At 34.1% G+C, this 24677-nt stretch overlaps 1 protein-coding gene across 4 annotated transcripts in view; it reads right to left on the bottom strand.

Moving 5' to 3' along the window:
* LOC145299225 (uncharacterized) overlaps positions 1 to 24677 on the bottom strand; it is a 409312-nt gene that overhangs the window by 106581 nt on the left and 278054 nt on the right. The window contains exon 1 of one of the 4 annotated variants that reach the window (XM_080144407.1): positions 15383 to 15414. The exons of the other annotated variants lie outside the window; for them this stretch is intronic. The gene's annotated coding sequence lies outside the window, so the exon portion shown is untranslated. Of the gene's footprint in view, positions 1 to 15382; positions 15415 to 24677 lie in introns of those variants that run through there. 4 annotated transcript variants of the gene reach the window in all.

Consider the following 24677-nt stretch of genomic DNA (forward strand, 5'->3'; position numbering starts at 1 on the left):
AGTCTATCCGGTATTCTTGCCATTGCTTATATGGACAAACTCGAAAGACACACCCTTAGTACCTGCTACTCTTATCTCCTTTTTACTAGATATATCGATGACATTTTAATTATCACATACTCCCGCGAAGAAGCTATTAACATTTTCCACAAATTCAATAACGCCGACCCAAACTTAAAATTTACTATAGAACACCCAGACTCTTCTGAATCTCTTTCTCTACTTGATTTTAAAATACAAATAAAAAAATGGTGCCATATGCACTGAATTCTACAGAAAACCCGCCAGCAAACGCCTCTTCGTACATTTCAAATCTGCACTACCTCTCAAGGACAAACTAAACTACGCACATGCCGAAATCTCACACATACAAGACAAATGCACTAACATCTCCGACAAACATACACACACTAACAATTTCCTACAGACCCTCTCACTAAACGGCTACCCTAATACGATCCTATCCTCACTTAAAAAGAAAAAACGCAACACCCGACCCTTCTCTAACAATTGTTTTCTAAAACTACCCTTCCTCGGTGACAAAATCTCATCTTCAATCCGAAAAGCCATCCGCAGCGAGGGACTCAACATTCAACTTATCCACACTGGATCTACTTTAAGACAACAGCTCAACCGAAAACATCCATCGCATACACCTTCCCTTTGTTCACTCTCTAATTGCTCAATATCACACACAGGTTTATGCTTTAAGAACCACGTTGTTTACGACCTACAATGCGCTAAATGCAGTGTATCTTATATTGGAAACACTACCAGGTTGCTTCACCACCGCATTAAAGAGCATTTAAACACTACTGCTTCGTCGTTCTATAAACATACTTGCACTTGCATTAATTCAGAACCAAATTTTCACATCAACATTCTTGCTTCTTCAAGAAACGTAGGTCAACTTCGTATTCTCGAATCTTTAATTATTTAAAAAAATACTCCCACACTAAACAATAGACTGGAATTGAGCTCCGCTTTTATAATATAAGTTTAAAACATAAGAAAAACAATAATTAAAATAATAATAAAAAAATTATTCTTTTAAAATAATTAAAAGATTAATAAAATCTCACAGATTTGCTTCCCTTCAACCCTTGCTTGAATAGTCATCTCCCTTGATTCACAAACGCAACAAGTATTTTAAACACCAACTGATTTTAACGTTCTCCTAACGTCATTTTTTGTTCTATATTTCGCGGTATCACGTGGCAAACTCTGTAGCTGCTTTTCCAATTTTGAACACTCTTCCGCTGTCTTCTCTTGAAAAAGGACTAATAGGTCTGAAATATATTGAGATTTATAACACCATTGAATACAACAGGAAAAAAAGACTGTTATTTAGAGTTAAAATTTGTGTGAAAAAAACCCAAACAACAACAAAAAAAAGAAATCTATTTCTTTTGTTTTCATTTTATTTTACTCTATATGAAAATAAAATCTCGCATTGTTCTTGGCTTTTAATTTTACCTTATAATTTTCTTCAATAATGCTTCAAGCAAACTACAATCTACTTATATATATATATACATATATATAAACAATCCATCTATCTATGCAATTATATATAGATCTATATATAAGTACTTATTACTTTGAAGTACTTATTACTTTTAAAGCATCTAAAACCCAGCTCCTATCTTTACATCATCAACGCTCTGATCCCCATCTGGATCACTTGAAATGGATGGCTTTCATCTTGGGAGGCTCCATATTTCGACAAGCTTCTGAGTTTGACATTTACTTCTGATTTGAAGTGGACCACTTACATCAAGTCTGTTGCCAAGGTTGCCGGGAAAATGGAGGGGTCCTTCTACCGCTCCAGGAGATATCTCACTACTGATACAATTCTCTATCTATATAAAAGCCAAGTACGTCCAAGGATGGAGTACGACTGTCACATCTGGGCAGGAGCTACTAAAAACAGCCTATCCTGCCTCGACAGAGTACAAAACAGACTTCGTGGTTTAGTGGGGATGCCCTTTTCTCTTCTCTGCAACCTCTCTCCCACAGAAGAGACGTTGCGAGCCTGTCTTTGCTTTATCGTTATTTCCATGGAAAGTGCTCGTCTGAGCTCCAATCTCTGGTTCCCCCCTCGCCAAGATTTCTGACTGAAACCACTTTCAATAATTTTCCCCACTCTTTATCTAAATCAAAACGTAGATTCCATGAACAACGTTTCTTTCTTAGAAGTGCACGCCTGTGGAACTATCTTTCGTTTGCCTGTTTCCCACCTGACTACAACTTGAATGTCTTCAAGTCAAACATAACAAATTCCTGATGCACCGCACCCTTAAGTAAGACACTTTATCAAATCTCCAATACTAAATACTTACTACGATACTATCCCATTGATTACTGTACACGCAATAACCGTTATCCCGAGAGGTTTCCGGGCCTTGATAAGCGGTGACCACCATGTAAAAAATATACATATATATATATCACTTATCATACACATATATATATATATATATATATATATATATATATATATGTGTGTGTGTGTATGTATGTATATAGGTATCTATGTTAGTATATATCATGTTTTTATCCGTGTAAATATTCACTTATTTGTACAAATATATGTAAGTCTATTATTGTTGACAGAACATACGAACTAACTGATCTCCTGATTCCTCGCCAGTGACCTGTTAATCTCGAAGAGAAAGGCACTTATCGCCTCTGTTAATATATTGCTTATGCCAAAAGTATTGCGTGTTACGATCGCAGTTCTACAAAAAGTCAATATGTTTCAGACAATTCCATTATGTTTTCGGTCCCAGCAAGTCAGAAAGTAATGTTATTTACACTGATTCTCCATTGTTGTAAACGAGTACGTAAGGAGACATTTACATGATAAAATTACCCGTGTAAAGAACGCGCAGGAAATTCTACATTAACGTCAAGTATATCTGATTTTCGTTTTCTAACAATATTTGTTTTGATCAAAGAGACAAGATTTTTTTCCATCTAACCAGGACAGTTTGAGAGACTATTATTTTCTATGATTTGAAAAAAGGAAAAAAAAGATAAAATAAAAAGAAGATTAGAAAAAAAAAACGAAAATATAACGAGAAATAAGATACTAAATACTGAAACTAATCATCATTACTATTATATTTTGCTTAACGGAATTGACTTTTTTATTAACTACGCTAATAGGCACGTATGTAGTCAGGGATAATAACGAGACAAATTCACGCGATTCACTGAAAGGTGTAAAATGGAATAATTCCATTAAACTATGTACTAAAACTCCTCGAGATGCTGTGTGGCCTTAGTGATTGTAAGCAGATGCCTGTTTAGTAGAAAACGTGATATACTAAGGTAAGCTCTCAAGTTAATTAGCCAATTGTTGAAACACGAATCTTTCTACTGGTTGACTATATGCAACTTCATTCTGCTCGACATTTGTCAGGTAGAAAAAGGTGTAGACATACGCACACATATATTGAAAGGGCTATCTACATCATTCCATTTCTCATTTTGTACATATACCTCGTCACCGTATTTATCTTGAAAGTTCTACTTTCAATATGAATACGGTGACGAGGTATCTCTGTCGAAAGCGCTCACTATGGATCCAACTTATACAATTTTGAAAAAAAAACATAAAAAAAACTATTCAAAGAAGATGAAAAGGAAGACAATAAAAGAGAAGAATCCCGTGCTCTTCAATAACATTTGTTTTAATTAGAAGATGCTGCCTAAATATACACAATATATATATATATATATATATATATATATATATATATATATATGTTGTGTATATATCAATAACAATACGAACGCAGAAAGTAAAGGTAAAACAAATATATTAAGACGAAAAGATAATACATATTTACAAAGGTGCAGTGGTACTGCAGTTGAAAGATTGTCCGGTAGAGGGCGTGTTACAGTCTTTCATGGTACAACCGGCACATGCGCCTTTCCTATCCGGCGTTCGAACACAGCTCACCAGTCTTGCTGACTTGATACCTTTATCTATATCTTGTTCACCCACGTATGCTAATTAGTAGACGTCTCCACAACACCACCCTCCCAAGATTTGAAGTCGTGTAGATTTCAATATCTTTTCCTTTTGGGGTTCATTATCATTGGGTCTATAGCCTTTCTTTTTCTTCCCGATCTTATCGGTTCGGGCATGGTCTGTGGTGGTTCAATATTAAACGTTTCGTATACTATATCAATTGGATCTTCCTGTTCCTTTTTGTTATGCTCGTTGTCCTTCCTATGACGTTTTCTCAATTGATTTTGGTATCTTTTGTGTATCCCTTTTGGACCTTTTATCATGTAGACCAAGTCGCCGATACATTTATCTACTGTACCAGTCTCCCAATATGACATATTATTTTAAAACATTTAAAATATACCTGATTACCAGGTTTAAACCTTTTACGTTTTAGGTGTGTCGTTTTATATACGACTGCTTGCTTTGGTATTAATTTATAAAATGGTGATTTTATTTTTCTCGCAAACATTAATTCTGATGGCGATAATTTCGACGGTGTATTTGGGTTCTCAGTTATCCTGTATATTTGCAGGAACTGTTGTAATGCTTTATCCGTCGGTATCCCTATCGATTTTCAAAGGGCACGCTTTATCGTATCTAGGAACCTTTCTGCTAATCCATTTGATCTCGGATGGAACGGTGGCGTAGTTATATGGTTTACCTGAAACGATTCATAAAAATCCTTGAAAACACTTGAAGTAAATTGTGTTCCGTTATCTGTGACTACAATTTCTGGTACCCCAAAACGTGCAAATATTTCATGCAGAAAACTTATTGTGTTATCTGTCGTTGGGTTTTTGATCCGCTTTATTTCCGGCCATCTGGAAAAACTATCTACTATGATTAGGTAGTATTGTCCCTCGATCGGTCCAGAAAAGTCTACATGAATGCGTGACCATGAATGGTCAGTTTTTTTCCAAGGTTTATGAACTATCGGTGGTGCCTTAGCGGCTAACGCACAAACTTTACATTTGTTTACTGTTAATGCAATATCCACATCCATATTACGCCAGTAAACTATACTCCTCATAAGTGTCTTCATCCTATTTATACCCGGGTGTCCTGTATGAAAATCACGTAAGATTTTTTTCTGCAAAGTTTTCGGTACAACCACTCTTTCACTATATAATAATACCTCATTGCATAAGGAAAATATACTTTGCGTTTTTCCGTCATTTTCCCTTAATTTTTTCTTTATGTATTTGATGACGTCGTCATTTTCAGCCTCCCTTTTTATATCGGTAAGTGTAACTGGTAATTATCTTATTATATTCGCCACCATGTTTTTTTCCTCATAATTGGAACCTATAGCTGCAATTACTGACTCTTCAAAAGTTTCATCCCTTTTCGGTCTAAGCCTTGACAATCCATTCGCATGACCTATTTTTCCCGAACGTAGATGTTTTATTTGAAAATCATAATTTAGCAAGATCGTATCCCAACGGAGTAACCGATTTGCCGTATATACTGGTAAGCCCTTTTTTGAGCCCAAAATAGTCACTAGGGGCTTGTGGTCTGTTTCCAGTAAAAAATGTCTCCCGTACAGATAACGGTGGAATTTCGTCACCGCGAAAATAATGCTTAATGATTCCTTTTCTATTTGGGAGTAAGTCTTCTCTGACGGAATTAGTGTCCTTGAAGCGTGCGCTATAGGTTTCTTCGTTCCATCTGGCATGATATGCTGTATACATGCTCCTATACCATACGAGCTCGCGTCACTCGCAACAATTATTTGTAATTTTGGTTCGTAATAAGTTTAGGATAAATCTGACGTCAAAGTCTTTTTAATTTCCTCAAATGAGTCTTGACATTCTTTTGTCCATATCCATGGTGTTTCTTTCTTTAATAATTCGTTCAGCGGAGCTCTTAGGTCGTGCATGCCTTTGATAAATACTAATAAGAGGCCTAAGAAGCTCTGTAAAGTCGTAACGTTATGTGGTGCTGGCATGTTCCTAATTGCTATCGCTCTTTCTGGATCAGGGCGTCGACCATCTTTACTTATTATTTGTCCTAAATATTTGATTTCATCTAGACAAAACTCACATTTGTTTTTTTTCACCTTGAATCCGTACTCGTTTATTCTTGTGAACACTTGTTTTAAATGCTCTATATGTTCACTTATAGACGCGCTCCTTATGATTATGTCATCCAGGTATGCACAAGCACAATCTAAACCGTTCAGCATTGTGTCCATTGCTTGCTGGAATATTGCCGCCGCGACTTTTATCCCGAACGGTAATCGGTTATACTTGAATAACACTTTGTGTGTGTGTTAATGCATAAAATCTTATAGCATTTTTCTTCTATCGGAATTTGCAAATAGGCGTCGGGCAAATCTACTTTTGAAAAAATTTTCCCACAATTTATTTTGGCAAAAATCTCTTCCGGGCTTGGGAAAGAGTAATAGTGATCTTGTAGCATATTATTTAACCCGGTTGAAAAGTCTCCGCAGACTCGAATTTGTTCCGATTTCTTCTTTACGTACACCGTAGGCGCTGTCCAAACGCTACTTTCAGTTTTTCGATAAAATGCCCGTTCTTTCAAATCTGTCTAATTCGCTATCTATTTTATCTAATCCGGCGAACGGCACGTTCCGTTTCTTCTTAAATACTGGTGTTGCATCCTTTTTAGCTCGAACGAAGCTTCAAATTTATTACATCTTCCCAGTCCCGTAGTAAACATTTCTGGGAATTCGTTCTTTAGTTCATTTTTAATATTTTCTGACGTTGTGGTGCAGCTGGTTATTTTTTTTACAAAAAAGCGTTCATCGGGTTATCCCAAAGGTTCAATTTTTCAATAAAATCTGTTCTCAATAAATTCTCGCTTTCTTTAATTACGAAGATTTTCAATTTCTTCGTCGTGCCATTTAAATTAATGGGAAGGACGACTTCTCCTTCGAATTTGATTTCGTATCCTGTCACCGTTCTTGCACCATTACTTGACTTTTTCAGAGTCGGTTTATCCAGTTTTTTCCAAGTGCTAACGTTTATTACCGACAAATCTGCTCCAGAATCAAGTTGAAATTTTATTTGTTTGCCAAAAATATTAACCAACACATATTTTCGTAAATTGTCTTTCTCTTTGTCGTTTGTTCTCATTTGGTGTACTCTATATGTTGTTCTGCAACAAATACTCTTATGTCCGATTTTGTCGCAATTGAAGCATCTGATATTTTTGTAATGACAATCCTTTCCCCAATGTTTTTCATCACATCTTCCGCAATTATTACTTGGTCCCGATTTTTTATAGCTCCTTTGACTTGAATCGTAATTCCGTTTTCTGTAATTAGAGTTTGAGTATTTATAACTCGCGTAATCTTTTGGATTTTGACGAGTCTCACACTTTCTTTGCCCTGCGTTTCTGCCAGATTTTTTAATTTTCCTTATGTACGACACTCCTGCTTCTTCTATATCTCTGGAATCTTTGTTTATTGATACTGCCCTTTGAAATCTTCTGCTAACTTTTGCAGTGTCAGACATTGTTCTGTCTCTAATTTTGAGAGAACGCGTCTTCGGATCTCTGAATTTTTTGTAGAAGTAACCACTGTGCAAAAATTAAACATTTGAAGTCGTCCACCGTAAGTTCCGATAATTTAAAATTGTCGCAGTGTTTATTCACTACTGATGCATATGTCAGGCAGTCATGTTCCTCCGTTTTCTTAAGGTTCATACACGACCATCTCTTGTGAAAAAGAGACATGTTCGGTCCGGATAACTCCTTAAGAAGTTTTACGGTCTGAGCGAAGTCTAACTGATTCGTTCTCTTTGGCAATATGAAATCAACAAATTTGCAATGTTCACTGGTACCAAGCTTTCGAAGTAATAAACTTACTTTCTTTGCGTTTGACCAGCCTTCGCAATCTGTTTCGAAAATATCTTCATACCTCTTGAAGTATGCCGCAACAGTTTTATCCTGTTCTGGTAGGTACGTGAACACATCTATGCAATTCACAATTGTTGCGTCGGAAAAAGTCGTATTGCTTTCCTGTGCAGAATTAGTCGTTAATCTTTCCAACAAATCTTTTTGACGAAGTTGCATTTGCTCTATACATTTAATAAGCCGTTCATTCTGTCTTTCGTCTCTTTCTTGCTGTCTTTCGTCTCTTTCTTGTAGTTCTTTTTTCTGTAATTCGTCTCTTTCTTGTTGACACCTTTTCTGTACTTCGTCTCTTTCTTGTTGACGCATTTGCATTTCCGCAAATAACTTTTATAAGGTTCTCCATTTTGTTTTTCAAATTAGTAAATCAGCCACTTTTACAATGTCTTTTCTTTAATAACTACGAACAGCCGATTCCTTTTGTTACGTTATTAATTACATACAAGAAAGAAAAAAAATCCCTTTTTAGCACACTGAGAAAAAAATCACTTTTTCTTTTAAAACAGTCTACCTAATAAGTTCACGGTATCCTAGCGAAACACTTTTTTTTGTGCACTTTGCAGAAAGAGTTACTGTAACTTTCAAGTTTTTTTTTCTCGTAGGCACTTTGAAATAAAGTGCTTGCTGTTTTTTTTTCAAGTGACCCGGGTTTTGAATTTCATTTTCAAGTAGTCACAAAAAAATTATTTGGTGTTTTGCAAGTATCCAGCGCTTGAATATCGCGTTCGACAATTTCGTAGTTGCTGCGTTTTAAACATTGAATTCTCGAGTGAATTTTTTTTTCAATCTTCGACGAGTAAGTATTTCCCGAATGCCACTGTCGAGTTTGATATTGTATTTTCTCACGCGTAAATTATTTTTCGAAATCCCGTCGCCACTGTTGTGTCTATATCAATAACAACACGAACGTAGAAAGTAAAGGTAAAACAAATATATTAAGACGAAAAGATAATACATATTTACAAAGGTGCAGTGGTACTGCAGTTTGAAGATTTTCCGTCAGAGGGCGTGTTACAGTCTTTCATGGAGCAACCGGCACATGTATCTTGCCTATCCGGCGTTCGAACACAGCTATCCGGTCTTGCTGACTTGATACCTTTATCTATATCTTGTTCACCCACGTATGCTAATTAGTAGGCGTCTCCACAACAATATATATATATATATATTTATTTATTTATTTTTATTCAATTTTCACCCCAAACAAGACACAGTGCCACTTTGAAGCAGGGACATAATTTGCAAGGACATTATGAAGGGAGATGAGTAGAAAGATGTTTGTTCACATTACACTTGAACTTCTGCATATCAGTACAGTAGGAAAAGCAAAATCCCGGAAGGAAGTTCCAAAGACATGCAGTTCTTGGGATGAAACTATTGGAGTAAAAGGCTTTCTTGCACCTAGGGATCTCTACTGTAAAGGGGTGAGACTTAGTGGCTTGTCGGGTTTGTCGAGGGTAGTTACATCGAGGAGTTCGTCAGAGCATTCACCATTAAAGTATTTGTAGAACAGAGAGAAGGATGCAATATCTCGTCGATGGGACAGAGGCTGAATTCTAGATGACAGTTCAGGACCTATCAGGTTGGCGACTCTCTTTTGAACCCTGTCCAGGAGCGAGAGACAACAAGCAGATGCACCAGCCCAGATCTGACAACAGTACTCCATACATGGGCAAATGGTGGCCTTATAGAGGTAAAAGATACTTTCAGGCGTAAGTAGTTTTCTAGCACGGTAGAGGGAGCCAACCTTCTTTGCAGCAGCCTTGGCAATGCTCCCAATGTATCTATTCTAGTTCATATTCCCTGTAAACGTTAAGCCGAGGAGTTTAAAAGAAGTACTTTCAGGCAATGTGTTCTTGGCCATTGCTATTGGTGGTAGAGAAGGTTTCCTGTAGTTATTGAAGGAAACAAGCTTAGTCTTAGCACCATTGAATGTGACCATCTATTTTTGTCCCCATTCCACTACAGATTGGAGGTCGTACACACACACACACACACACACATACACACATATATATATTAAATGACATATGAAGAATATAAATTATATATAACTTGATAATATCATCACAACAATAAGACAAAGTAATAGAAACCCATTTAGACCACGGTATTCTGAAACTAAATGCTTGCCATCAAAGAGCATAAGGGTTAGAATTATGGAAAATGCAAATATGAAAAAATCTGGCTTGATAACATTTTGATATGAAATGTAGGTAATAGTAAAAAAAATAGCGGCCATACGAAATAATGGGAATCATTAAAAATGATCCAATAATAAATTTTATCTATCAGTTAATTTTAAATCTGAATTTTACATTTAATCAAACTTTTCATTTAAAAAATTGATTTTTTTTCGCTCTTTATTCTAGTTTTATAGCTAATAAGACTTTCATGTCTTAAGTCTTAGTTTAGATCGATTTTCAATTTTCGATTGTTTTTTTTTTTAGATTTTTCTTGAACTTTGAATTTGACTATATAAGTTGTTGTTTTTTTTTTTTTAACTAATATTGCATTTTATATCTGTTTTTTGTTTTGCCATTTTTGATATACTCAATCTTTTTGCGGAATACGGATTCTCCATCTTTGGTCACACTGCATCCTATTTAGCAATTACATGACTTACCACATTTAGAACTATTCTACTAGTCCCCTATTTAGGAAATTATTTGGGATAGGCTTTTTGTTTGATACACCAAATTTATATCGCAATAGAAACGCCCACTTTCACGGGATCGAAACTTATCGATTCTTGGAATTTCACTTAAACTTTCCGTTTGAGAATTCCTACCTGGATCTTGCTCTATGTTCATATCATTTGATAGGATTCTCATGCTATTTTTAAGATTTCGATGTGCTTTATAACTATTTTCAGGATTTACGAAACTTGATTTTCCACAATTTTTTACTTTGTTCAATTTATAAAAAGTTGTCATATTCTTCCCTTTCTGGAACTCTGAAGATTTTACTTGACCTTGTATGAATATGCTTTATTTTTATGCTATTTTACTTTTAGATTCTTTTGAAACTTTGAAGTTTTTTTAATTCGGATATTTAAAAAGCTTTGGATCCTATTTACTCCATTTTCAAATTGTGTTATTTATATACACAGTCATGACAGAAAACAACGTACAAAATAAATGATCAAAAATTTAATAAATAATACTTGGATTAGTTTCTCTTTGCTGTTTTTAATGCTAAGCCCCTTCTATGCATGGCATTGATTAGTTGACGAATATCCTCTTGAGGAATTCATTGCCGTGTATGACGCAATAATGCTAAAAGTTCAGGCTTAGAAGATGGCTTCATTTTTTACAAAGGTTCCGGTCTAAAATGACCCAACGATTTTCAATTGAGTTCATATCCAGAGGCTGACTTGGGCATGGAAGTTTATTGACCCCATTTTGACACAAATAACGTTGTGTCGCCCTATAAGGGTGACAATAGGCCTGGTATTTCATAAATAGGGAGTTAACTTGGTTCATTTTACCACTTGAGAATATTTAGGAATCCTTAATGTAATATTAAAACATATTTAGCAGAATTGGAATTTCCTTCGCTCACCATTAGGTCTTAGCGACCATCACTACATGTTGCACCACATACCATAGCCGAGAAGCTTCCATGTTTCAGCGTTGGCTGCAGTCTTTTTAAGTCAAACTCTTAAAGCTCATTATCTTCCACTGTCGGGAAATAATGAAAATCGTGACTCATCAGAGAAAATTACATTGATCCAAAACATCATATACCTATCCACCATCTCACGAGCCCAATCTTTTCTGCGCTTGATATTACCAGGACGAAGAAGAGTTTTTCTCTTGCAGCTCTAGCATAGAAGCCCAGTTTTTGAAGATACCTGACAGCTGTTCTGGACTGACACCAGCTTGTGTAGCCATGTCAGAGGCTTTGCACCAAGGGCCCTCTTCAAAATTTCTTTTCAGGTGACGCAATGTTCTTTAAGAGAGTCTGGGGCAACCTGGACGAGGTTTTGTGCACTCTTTGTGAATTGTACGATAACGCTATGAACATTAAGGACAGGTATTGAAAAATTTCCAGCTATTTAGCGTTGACTAACACCACCTTCATGTTGACCTACAATTCATCTTCGCAGAAATTTTTATAACTTTGATGCTTCTTTGGTTCGTGGCATGTTTCGATGTTGTTAGATGCAATTTTAATGATATACTCTAAGTTATTTCAGCACAATTCTGATATATAAATAAGCATTATTTAACTTGGAAAATATTTATCTTCGTGTTTATTCCTTTCTATCATGTTTGTGTACGTATTTCCGTATCACTTATTTACTATTTCCATCTCTGTCTCTTTCTTCACTTTCTCATCTATCTTCCCTATTTTTTCTTTCTTATTTTGTTATTTGTTCTTCTTTAATGTTCCCTTACTATTTCATAGTTACTCATATTTTCCTTTTATTTTTACCTATATATATATATATAACCCCTCCGATTACTCTTATATATTGTACCTACTGTTTTTCGTAAAAGTCAGACAAGGGACCCATAGATTGGAGCTCAAATGAGAACTTGCTATGAAAATAATGATAAAGCAAACACAACGTCTCTTATGTGGGAAAGAGGGTTCAGGAAAGAGAAAAAGGCTACTAGGCTACGAAGTCTATTTTGAACTCTGTTAAGGCAATATAAAGCGGTTTCTAGCATCTCCTGCCCAGATGTGGCAACAGTACTACATCCTTTGACGTACTTGGCTCTTATACAGGCAGAGAATTGCATCAGCAGCAGTGAGATATCTACTGGAGCAGTAGAACGATGCCAACATTTTCCTAGCAGCCTTAGCAACTGATTTGATGTACGTGTTCCATCTCAGATCTAGAGAAGAAGTCAAACCCTGAGGCTTGTCAAAACATGGAGTATTCTTAAGACGAGAGCCATTCATTTTAAGTGATGCCTAACGGCGATCTTAGCATTGATGATGTAAATATAAAAGCTTAATTTTAGATGTATTAAAAGTAACCAGTCACTTCTTTCCCCATGCCATATCACTGTTTAATATAATAATCGTTAGAGAATTGTCTCTATAATAATAAAGAGTATTTATTTTTTTATTACTAACTTCGGCTGACTGAAATGATAGTAAAACTGCACTCAATTATTTTAAAAAGTTAACATTACTCTCACTAAAAATAAACGTCCAGAAAACTGCCCTAAAACACTAGAAAAGCTCAGAAATTCGGGTCCTCTTTTACGTTTAATTTTTATGTGAAACTCTAAATTCTAAGGAAATTCATGTTTTTATTTCCTAAAAATTTTTTTCAGGATATCCCTACGTACACGCTAGACAAAAAATAGAATCACACTTTTTTAGTAGGGATTTGTTCAAGACTTTAACATACTACTAATACTATAACAATAAGTTTTATTTAGTAAAATAATCCACTTAACTTTTATATTTACATGGAAATATAGTTTAAATATGAAACGAAGATGCCCGGAAAACTCAGCCATAAAAAATTGAAATTAAAAAGATGATTGAATACCGGAACGTTTTTAAAGAATGAGGGTGCATTTGGTATTAGTAAACAAATGAATCGAATTAAAAAACAAAAACAAAATTAAAACTATCGGAAAATTTTAGAGAAGAATCGAATCATCCAAATTTTTTTTGTTAATTACTTTTTTAATACTCCAAAAATATCGTTTTAAAAAATGTAATGCATAAACACTAGAGATATAAAAATTGTAATTAAGTGTAAATAAAAAGCGAAATATTTTTGGCGGAAGAGAAGGTGTGTTGAAAATCTATGTTAAAGTCATTTTTTTATTTTTACTTCCAAATATTTAAATCATTAAGAAAAAAAGTAACCAATAAAGATAAAGAAATTTATTTATCAATTTTATCGAAAACTGTTCTCCCGTTTATATATATATATTATTCCTTAATTGGAATTTTTTATTTTTGAGATGAGCATTTTTATGTTAATTTTTTTACCACCTGACGAAGGCCAGAGGAATTTTTTTACCACCTGACGAAGGCCAGAGGAAGTTGGCCGAAACGTTGTGAACCAATAAAAAAACAAACAAACAACAACTAATAAAGATGAGACTAATGTTCTCCCGTTATTTTAATTTTTGTTTTGGTGTTGTTATTTGTTTCATGGAACCATAGCAGAAATGTTTTAATCTCCCTTCCATCACGGCCAAAAGTTTTGGGAATATATATATATATATATATATATATTGAAATACTCATATCTTTAGTTCTATGGGACGAAACTACATTAAAATTTGCAGGCTGTTTGAATATTATTATGCAATTCTATGGTTTGAATTTCATGACAATTAATAACAAAGAACTTATATTTTCAAACCAATAAAATATGCCCAAATTTGCCTAAATTTGTATATATTGTGTCCTGCTGGCACGCTAGCTTTATTTTGCTGCTTTGGGATAAATTTTGCTTACGGTTTATTTTACCTTGGTTGCCTTCCCTGTGGTTTTGCAAGACCAATAATATATATATATATATATATATATATATATATATATATATATATATATGTATATATATATACATATATATTGTTTTTTAGCAATTTTATAAGTTCAAAATCTTAGCAATTATTGATCAGAATTTAACAAATGAAAGCTTCTTGAAAACTTAATGACCTGGATTGTGTAGTATGCTATGTAACATTATATATATATATATATATATATATATATATATATATATATATATATATATATGTTATTGTATAATTTTATCATATTTAAAATCAAGCGCTTAATTGAATTTACAATCGTTTAAAATTCTGAATTCGGAACGAAATTTCAGCGATAAACAGTCGAAAATTCGATAACTCACTTTTATTATTGTAAATTAAATAATTGGATATCCTTACGTATTAATACAATTGTTTAATTATTTCTAATAACGGCATACGATTTTCCTGCTTAGTTATTTTAATCCAGATTCTTGTACTCATTATAATTTCTAATGATTTAACCTTTCAATAAAGCAGGGTAAAAATCTGAAAGTATTCATGCCGCCTTTTTTTTCTCGAAAAGGTTAAAAATAAACTGATTTTAATTATTTTTACGAAAATAAAATGCATTATTTGTTAACATTCAAAATCTTATACTTCATTATTGGATCGAATTGACATTTTACTGAACACAGATTCAGATTGATGATTAATCAAATAAAAATAGTAATTATATTAAATTAAGTGTCAATTGTATGTTGATATTATCACATATCTTCTATGTTAAAGATGATCGCTTTAAAAAAGGAATTGTGTGTTCTAAAATCAATTATCTATAGCAGCGTATAGATTTCTCAATGTCATTGTAAGTTAATTATTACCTTATAAACAGTACATTGCCTTTGTAATTGTATTACAATTCATAAACACCAAATAAGATGAGACGTAAACAACGTATATTAAATTATTTTGTAAAATAAATACTACAATCTTATTATTATAACAAAAATGAACATACCTTTTTGATTGAAAATGTAGACTTCTACTCACCTAAAAAGAAAAGAATAATATATATTTACGGATAATAATAACGATAATAATAATATATCTATCTATACTTCTATAAATTTTTTTGTGTATTGCTTTTCATATTTAAAAATTTTTTTGTGTATTGCTTTTCATATTTAAAAACTTTTTTTTCTATTTATTTCAAAATAAACTATAACTCTGTTAAATATGGATCGTGGAATTGCATTCATCTTCAAAAGATCTAGCTAATTTGCTTACTCTTTTAAACATTGATTTTACTTAATTCCTTATTATTTTTTTCGATATTCGCATAGGATGATCAACTTTAATTAACTATTACGCGTAATTCCATTCATGAAGATATTCTGCATGATTTATATTTGCATAATATGTGCGTAAAATATTATAGGAAATACAAACCTCTTTCGATATATATATGTATGTGTATACATATTTGTTTAAAACCTTTTCCTACCAAACTCCTCTGTCAGCTTTTGGTCTATTGACATGAAATTTAATATATAGGGTACTTGAACTCATGCGAAACTTTATATTTGGGTTTTAGCCGAGAAAAATCGGCGAAAAAGTATGAAAATAAAAAAAAATGAATTTGCCAGGGGAAGGTCCAACGAATATGCATGTGTAACGTAATGGCTATTGGTTTATATTTTCATTTTAGCCTCGGGCAAAACATGTCTCGATAGATCAAGCATAAAAGTTAAAGGAAAAAGTAAATCGTAAGCTAAAGGTTTTGGTTTCGATTCACGAGTCATTAAGAAAAAAACTTTTTAACTACAAAAACTACAAAAATCAAATGCACTATAATCACAAACAGGACGAAATCACCATAAAAAATATTGTAAAAAGATACATAAAAATAAAAAATCCTAACAACAAAATAAAACCAATAATATATTATAAAAAATACCAAACGAAAAACCTAGTAGTAAAGAATAATAACAACGATACAACCGATAAAGTGAGTATGGTCAATGCAGTTTATTTGTTTAAATGCCCCCTCGAGGACTGCTACTTGAAAAATATGAACTATATTGGCCATACACGCACTACATTGGGAAGACGTCTCACAGGACATCAGAACATCTCCAGTGCTATTTGCAGACACCTCGAACAAGAACATAACATAATAAACACCACCTCCAGACAATACAAAGAACATTTAAAAAATAACACTAACATATTAAAAACTTGCAATAATTACCAACGACTAACAATGCTAGAAGCATTAATAATAAAAAGTAAAAACCCAACCATTAATAAAATAAACTTTGACAATAGCAGCCGAATTCTTCACCTATTCTAACCCGATAAAGGTGAAGAGGAAGGAAAAAATTTAAAATTATGCGAAATTACACATAGTAAATTAGTAATAAAAACAGTAAAACGACAGAGAACAAATCAATCGATAAGTAGAATGCACAGGAAGAACAACTCTGACGATGGTCAATCGAGACCGAAAACGTTCGGTAAACTAGGGGACTTTATAAGAACTTTGGATCCCACAACAAAAATACTTGTACGAAAACAAGAAAAATTCGAAAGAAAGATCATAAAAAGAAGAACGAAGATCTTCTTCAATAAAATATGCGCGAATAGTGAAATTCTGCCTAAATATACAAAACTCAAAGTTTAATAGATGTTGGGGTTCTTTAAAGTACAGGATATCAAATTTTTCATGAAGGCATAATCTACATGGGTCGTCTAGGTCCCTAGACGACCCATGTAGATTATGTATATATATATATATATATATATATATATATATATATATATATATATATATATATATATATATATGCATATATGTATATACATATATATATATATTTATATATAAACTAACATAAAAAACACTAACCTAGATTTAAAACAGATCAACAAACTAGATATCAGACATGTTTCTGGGCTTGACCTTTACTCCTGATCTTAAATGGAATACGTACATCAAATCTGTTGCCAAGGCCGCTGGAAAAATGGTCGGATCCTTCTATCGATCCAGTAGATATCTCACTGCTGATGCAATTCTCTATCTATATAAGAGCCAGATACGTCCAAGGATGGAGTACTGTTGCCACATATGGGCAGGAGCTGCTAGAAAAGACTTGTCCTGCCTTGATAGAGTTCAAAATAGACTTCGGGGCTTTCTCTTCGCTGCAACCTCTGTCTCACAGAAGAGATGTTGCGAGTTTGTCTCTGCTTTATCGTTATTTTCATGGAAAGTGTTCGACTGAGCTTCAATCTATGGTCCCCCCTCGCCAAACTTTTTCAAGAAACACTAGACTAGCTGAAAACATTATCAATAATTTTCCCCACTCTTTATCTGTACCTAAACCTAAACATAGATTCCATGATCAAAGTTTCTTCCTTAGAACTGCACGCCTGTGGAATTGTCTTCCGTTTTCCTGCTTTCCAGCTTTCTATAATATGGTTGTCTTCAAGTCCAACGTGAACAAGTTTCTGATGAGCCGTTCCACTTAGGTTAACAAATTTACCGAATTTCCATTACTATCGATTACTATATTGTCCTTTTGACTACTCTACACTCTTTAACCCTTATCCTTGAGTGGCCTATCGGCCTTGATAAGTGGTGACGTCTATGTAAAAAAAACACACACAAAGGAACAGGTCAACCAGAGGTCAAATAGGCCTTTGTCCGATAAGTGCATGCTCATTGGCTGATAGGAAGGGCGCGGTGGATACTAGAAAGCTGATTGGCTAACTAAAATCTCAATAAAAGATGCGTATATAAAAACGACAAACAACCACAAAATTCGCGCATAAGCCTGCAGAGTCCTAGAATGGATCAAACGCGGAATATTCAGTGTAGCGCCATATATATTTTTATAACTTACTATATATATATATATATATATATATATATATATATATATATATGAGAGCGAGAGACGGATGCAGACAGACAAAGAGAGTGTAACAAAAAATAGCAGAGAGAAATGATTGGTACGTCATGAAAACAGGACATTGAATTATAAAAGTTTTGTTTTCCTACGTTTGCATGCCTTGAAAATCTTCTGATAGGGGTTCCTAAATAAGACAGGGACATGTTCTCAATGAATGTTTGTATTTAGTGCAGAATTGAACCATGATATTGGACTTTTCGAATCTTAAACCGAAATGAAGCCACTATTTACAGAACATTTTATAAAATCAACAGTAGATTCTCTAGAGTTTGATGTAGAATACAAAGTATTTAGAACTAAATTACTGCGCAGAGGAATGTGAATTTTGTTCCTGGTACACTGTAGCGGGGGCATTCATAACACGAACAAGCAATCAATCTATTTGATGAAAGACGATTTCACCAATTTCGATTACAATAAAAGTATGCGATGGTGGAAAATTTGTTCATCTTTATTCAATTAAGTTCATCGTCGGGTCTCCATGCTACTATAAGCATAATTCCAAGACCGATACGAAATTTATTTTTCTAATCTTATTGTTTGAATGCTTTGTTGCATAGTTTTCTACACCGGTTTGTTTCAAGAATGTACTGCACAGATTAATAACCTTACTGAATTGGTGCATTTATCGAAAGAGCTCAACAAAACTACGGAAGAATAAACTTTTTTTTTAGATACGCTTGTAAATATGTGTACAAGGTTTAGCTTTTTTGTAAATTATATATAGCTTTTTTGTAAATTATACTTATCATTCGAAGAAGAGAAAGCGTAACAAGTCCAAAAACAACGATAGGTGATAGCGAGTTATAAACGAGCGTGTGTGCTCGATTTCACAAATAGTGTAGGCCGATCATACGATTTGGTTATTGGTCATTCAGTCTTGCACGCAATGTCTGCATTTCATATTTTCTGTCTTTGTAAGTATTATATTACGCAAATCACAGGACACGTTCGACCACACAGCCAAATTGGAATGGAATGGGAGATATTTGATAAGGCATAATAAAACAAGAGAAATATATATTCTAAAGTAAACGGAATAAAACAGATACACGACCGATTCCATGGACCGGGGTTTGAACTGCAGACTATCAACGCGATGGCTGTGAACACTATGTTTGATCGACATTAACAGTTGACAGTCAGATAGAGTATTCAACAAAAGGAAGTAAGAATAAATGTAAAATTAGGACTCTAATTCAATTTTCTATAAAGTGCCTTTAGAACAATATTTTTATATGTATATATATATATAATATATATATACATACATGTATATATATATATATATATGTATATATATATATATATATATATATATATATATATACACACACGTATTTCCCTTTAATGAAAACCGGTTTTCTTTTTTTTTTGGGAGACTATCTACTAGTTAGCCATTTGAGTGCAAATCCCAAGAGTGATAGGGGCCTTCTATCATGTCTGAAATGACCCAGTGTTCAACAAGCGAGATCCAAAATGCACCGCTGTACAACTCATGCTCTCTAACGATCCAAGTTATGACAACAGGACCCTAAAAATGTAAACTCAGACGGTTAAACGCTTGAGGTCACAGCTCAACTAGTGTAATTTTATTCGATCCTTTAAAGCTTTTCCTGTTATGCAAAAGTAAATATCATTAAAGACTTACTTGGATATAAAATGTATTTACTTCTCTTCGAAAAACTCTAGAATAAAGAAACAAATTCGGGAATTGTACCTGTCAATCTTTCTTCGAATGAAACCTTAACCAAGGGATAAGAAGAATCATAATCAGGAATCTTTAAAAAATACTACATGCAAATACTGCATATATCCGAAGTTCTAAAGCAACCATCGAAAAGATTTCTTCAACAGAATTGCAATTAGTTATTACTGCAGACAGAAAAACATTCAGTGAGCATATTAGGCGATTTAATTAACTATCATGTAACGACTTGACACTTGTTATGGCTGATTAAAGTTGTGGTAATAGAGACATAATTCTTCATTCAAAAGATTACACGCTGAAACGTGTATGTGAAACTCGCAAATCTTTTAACAGCCTTCAATATCTACTACTATTTGTATACAGAGAAAATGGTGCTATAAGAGATTCCACAGTTTGGAAATACAACAAAACATTTTTCATATATAGATTTTTATGCTTGCCATTTTATGATCAGAGATAATTCATTCAATCATCTTTGCAGAAGGCAAAATCTATTCCATCAGTTTGCAGTTGATATGTTTGCAAAAGTTGCAGCAGAAAGATTTTATGTATCAAAACTCACCAAAACAAGTTAAGAGTAGATTCCCACATACATATGAAAGATAATATAAATAACGATGGGTACGGAAGAGATACAGGTCATTCTGAATTTTTGAGATGAAATGTGATTTTTTGTATTATTTTGATTAATCAGACAATTATTCTCATCTTGGGTGTTATTGACACAACGTTTCGATCGCTGCACCCTGCGACCTTCTCCGGGTGTTGAATACATGTTGCATGCAACATGTATTTAAGAAGATTCTGCCCAATTTGTCCTAAATACAAAAGATACTGCATTTTTAAATGTGTGAACGAGATAATTTAGCAAAAGCTTTTATTTATTATCCATCTTATTACACATGAAGTAACAATACATTGCACAGGAGAAAACTGGGAACTAATGTTGGGATTAATCCAGGTGTAAAATTTGACTACAGTTAGAAGAGTTTACTCTGTACACCCAAGACACCGTCAATGTTCCTTTTTTGTGACCCTTTTTTAATGGAAGGACAAGAACAACTTCATTTTCCTGTCTAAAAACTACTCATAGACAAACCGTTGAGGATTACAAAAAAACAAACTATTTAGCCTTCAATTTGTTAGAAAACCACAATAAGTGGGACAGAACTATAGCTGAGGCTTCATTGTCACACACATTTGTTTCTTTTTGGGTCTTTTTTGCAATAATTCTCCAAACATGTGAAGTAATTCATTAGCACTCTTGCAAAATTAAGAGGATGATTTTTTCTGAGGAATATAAATGTCAGCAACAACAAAGATTACCTGAGAGAAATAAGATTTTGTGAAGAAATATACAATTCTGCATTGATTGTTATTGAAGACCACGTGATCGCCATTGGAGGGGGACAGCTCTACAAATATGGAAATCATCGAAGTGAAGTGAATAAATTACAGATGTTTTGCGATAAATTTTTCCTATGGCTTTGATTCGCTGAACAGTTTCATTGACGAAAACGTGCTGAACCGATTACCAGACCAACAATATGCATATAGAACGATTATTGAGCAAGTAAACCATTAGAAAGGAGGATTATATTTTTAGATGCACCAAGTGGAACTGGGAAAACTTCTCACTAATTTCGTTGCTGGCCAAAGTCAGGCAGAGCACAGAAAATACCCTTAGCTGTAACAAGTTCTGGAATTGCTGCAACTTTACTTCCTTCGAACAGCTCAATGCATCATTTAACCTTCTTTTGGATCTGAGTACAACCTGTTTGCAACATACGTAAAAATTCTGGTATTGCTGAAGTTCTCGTGAGATGTCAGTAAGAGGAGAACAATGTCTCATATAAAAGCTCTAGAACATGCAAATAGAACACTGCAGGATTAGCTTAATTCCAAGTGTTTTATGAGAGGTGTAATTGTAGTGCTTTCAAGTGATTTTAGGCAAACTTTGCCGGTAATTTCTAAGAGAATTAAGGCAGATGAATTAAAAACATGTTTGAAATTCTCAATACTGTGGAAACATGGCAAATATTTAAAACTTTCTACAAATATGAGAGTAGATTTACTTGTTTTTTTTTCTATCTGCACAATTTGCTGATACTTTTGTGACACTTGGAAAAGGAAGACTGAATATGAATAAAAAAGGTGAAATAAATTTATTTTAAATATCTACCTTGGTTAACATTGTAAAAGAACTGTTTAAAAAAGTCTTTCCATCATTAATTTTAAATTTTACAAATCATGATTGGTTGTGTGAAAAATAAATTATAGCACCAAAAGTATTGCAGTGAATACTTTGAATGAAAGACGTCTGGAAATTTTGCCAGGGACTGAGAATAATTATAAAACTCTGTTGTAGAAGATTCTGAAATTATCAATTGAATGAAATCAAGTTGAATTTTTGAACTGCCCTAAGTCAACAAGTTTTGCATTTCATTGTTTACGATTGAAAGCAGGTGCTCTGATATGCTTCTGTGCAACCTCTCACCACCGAACTCATGCAATGGCACAAGACTAGTTATTAAGAAATTTATGAGAAATGTTTTAGAGGCCACAATATTTTTTTGCTGTAGAAAAGGTGAAGATGTTTTTATCCCTCGAATTCCTTTAATACTTTCAAACATGCCTTTGAGTTCAAACGCATTGTTTCCCATACTGTTAGGGATGCACCCTTACTGCCTGGAATAATGACCTATTCCATGACGTCACTTTCGTCCATGACGTCACTTCTGGGTATTAAGGACCGATTTACCAAGTAAACCGCGCGGTGAGTATTGTCGTCACTCACTAGTCCAGCAGTTGAGCAAATATATTGCTGAATTTCGCTTTATACGTATTTCCGTAATACATATTTAATACCGTGTCCTATTTCCCCTCATGTCAGTCAGAGGAAAACAATGTCTCATATAAAAGCTCTAAATACTAACATCACAACACTAGCGAACGAGGATTCGAGGATTGTTATAAAGCGTTTTGTAGTTTGAATTTTTTTACTTGTGGCAAGGAAAAAGAAATAAGAAAAGATAACGTTACACTGTACTTTGTGGGGACAAGTAAGAAAAATAATTAACCTAGAGTCTAAATATAACTGTCTACTTTTTATGCATACTAGGTTTTTCGGCTTGAAAGAGAAAGCACAACCGTCCTTTTTTAAGAACAGAAACTGTCCATTTTTAAAGGTTGACATAATTTTGTGCACGTGTACCGCAGTTGACTTGTTTATTGATTCATTCATTGCAAACTGAAATGCTTAATTTGTTCAAGTTTTTTCTCCTCGAGGTTAGAATACTTTTTTCTTTTCTTGACTGTCATTCGAAATGTCATTATATTTTATGAAACGAGGACATTTTTTGCTAGCAGGCAAAGAAACCATTTTTGTTGCAGTAAATCTTTGGAAACAATTCTTTTCTCCCACGTTAGTTGCTTTTAAAGTTTGATGTACGGAAATACGGAAATACCAAGTGAGACCTGACAGCCTTCACACACACACACACACATCCACACACACACACACACACACACACACACACACACACACACACACACACACACACACACACACACACACGCAAAAGCACGCGCGCGCGCACACACGCATACACGCACGCACACACGCACACAACAGAAATGACATTTTTTGCGCCTTAGAGATTTTTCTTCTCCCAGTTTAAATAAAAAATTGTCGTTCGCCAATATGGAAAACTTTAAGGTCATAATTACGCACTTACTAAGGGCACAAATGGATCACCTGAAAAAAATGGAGGACAGTTTTAAAGATAAAATGCAACAACACGCACAGCGGCAACATATGTTGAATGAGAAATTGCTTCTTCAACAGAAGGAACAAAACGAGAAATTGCTACTTCAACAGAAGAGACACGATGGATTGTTTTTAAAAGTGCTGATTAAGACGGAACGCAGTGATGACAGCACCGCATTTTCCCAAAACACCATATAGTATTCCATCGATATTACTTACCCGAGCAGGATATGACGTTTTACGCTTTTTATAGGAGATACGAGGGCTTATTCACTTTGATTGCTAAGAGTGGAGCAATTCCAATATGGTCCGCCTACTTCTACGAAAGCTAGGGACCACAGAACACAATAAGTTCGTTGATTATATTTTACTCAGGAAAACGAGCGAGCTGGAATTCTCCGAAGCGGTCAAGCTCTTATCTGAACTCTTCAGCCCGAACACGACACTTTTTCACAAGAGATGAAAGTGCTCCACCCTGGCAAAACGCAACGACGAAGACTATCTTACCTTTGCGTGTTCTGTTAACAAACACTGTGACGATTTTCTGGTAGCTGAATTAACAGCGGACGATTTCAGTTGTTTGATTTTTGCACGGATCTCGTCTCAGCAAAAAATGCAGAGATAAGACCACAAGTCCTATCTAAATTCAAAAGTGAACAAGGGTTCACTCTCCAGAAATTCACCGAGGATTGCCACTGTATAGTTAGTGTAAAGAACAATTCACGAAAAATTGAGGTATCAGGCAATCTACAAACCTGATTTGCCCACAAGACTGTGCAACCCTTGTGGTGCACAACATTGGTCCGTTAGATGTTTTTTACCAAAAAAATATATACAATGAGCGTTGTAGAAAATGGCACAA

Source organism: Euprymna scolopes, chromosome 1, assembly GCF_053919585.1.
Source record: "Euprymna scolopes isolate OS-2025 chromosome 1, ASM5391958v1, whole genome shotgun sequence".
Classification (NCBI taxonomy): domain Eukaryota; kingdom Metazoa; phylum Mollusca; class Cephalopoda; order Sepiida; family Sepiolidae; genus Euprymna; species Euprymna scolopes.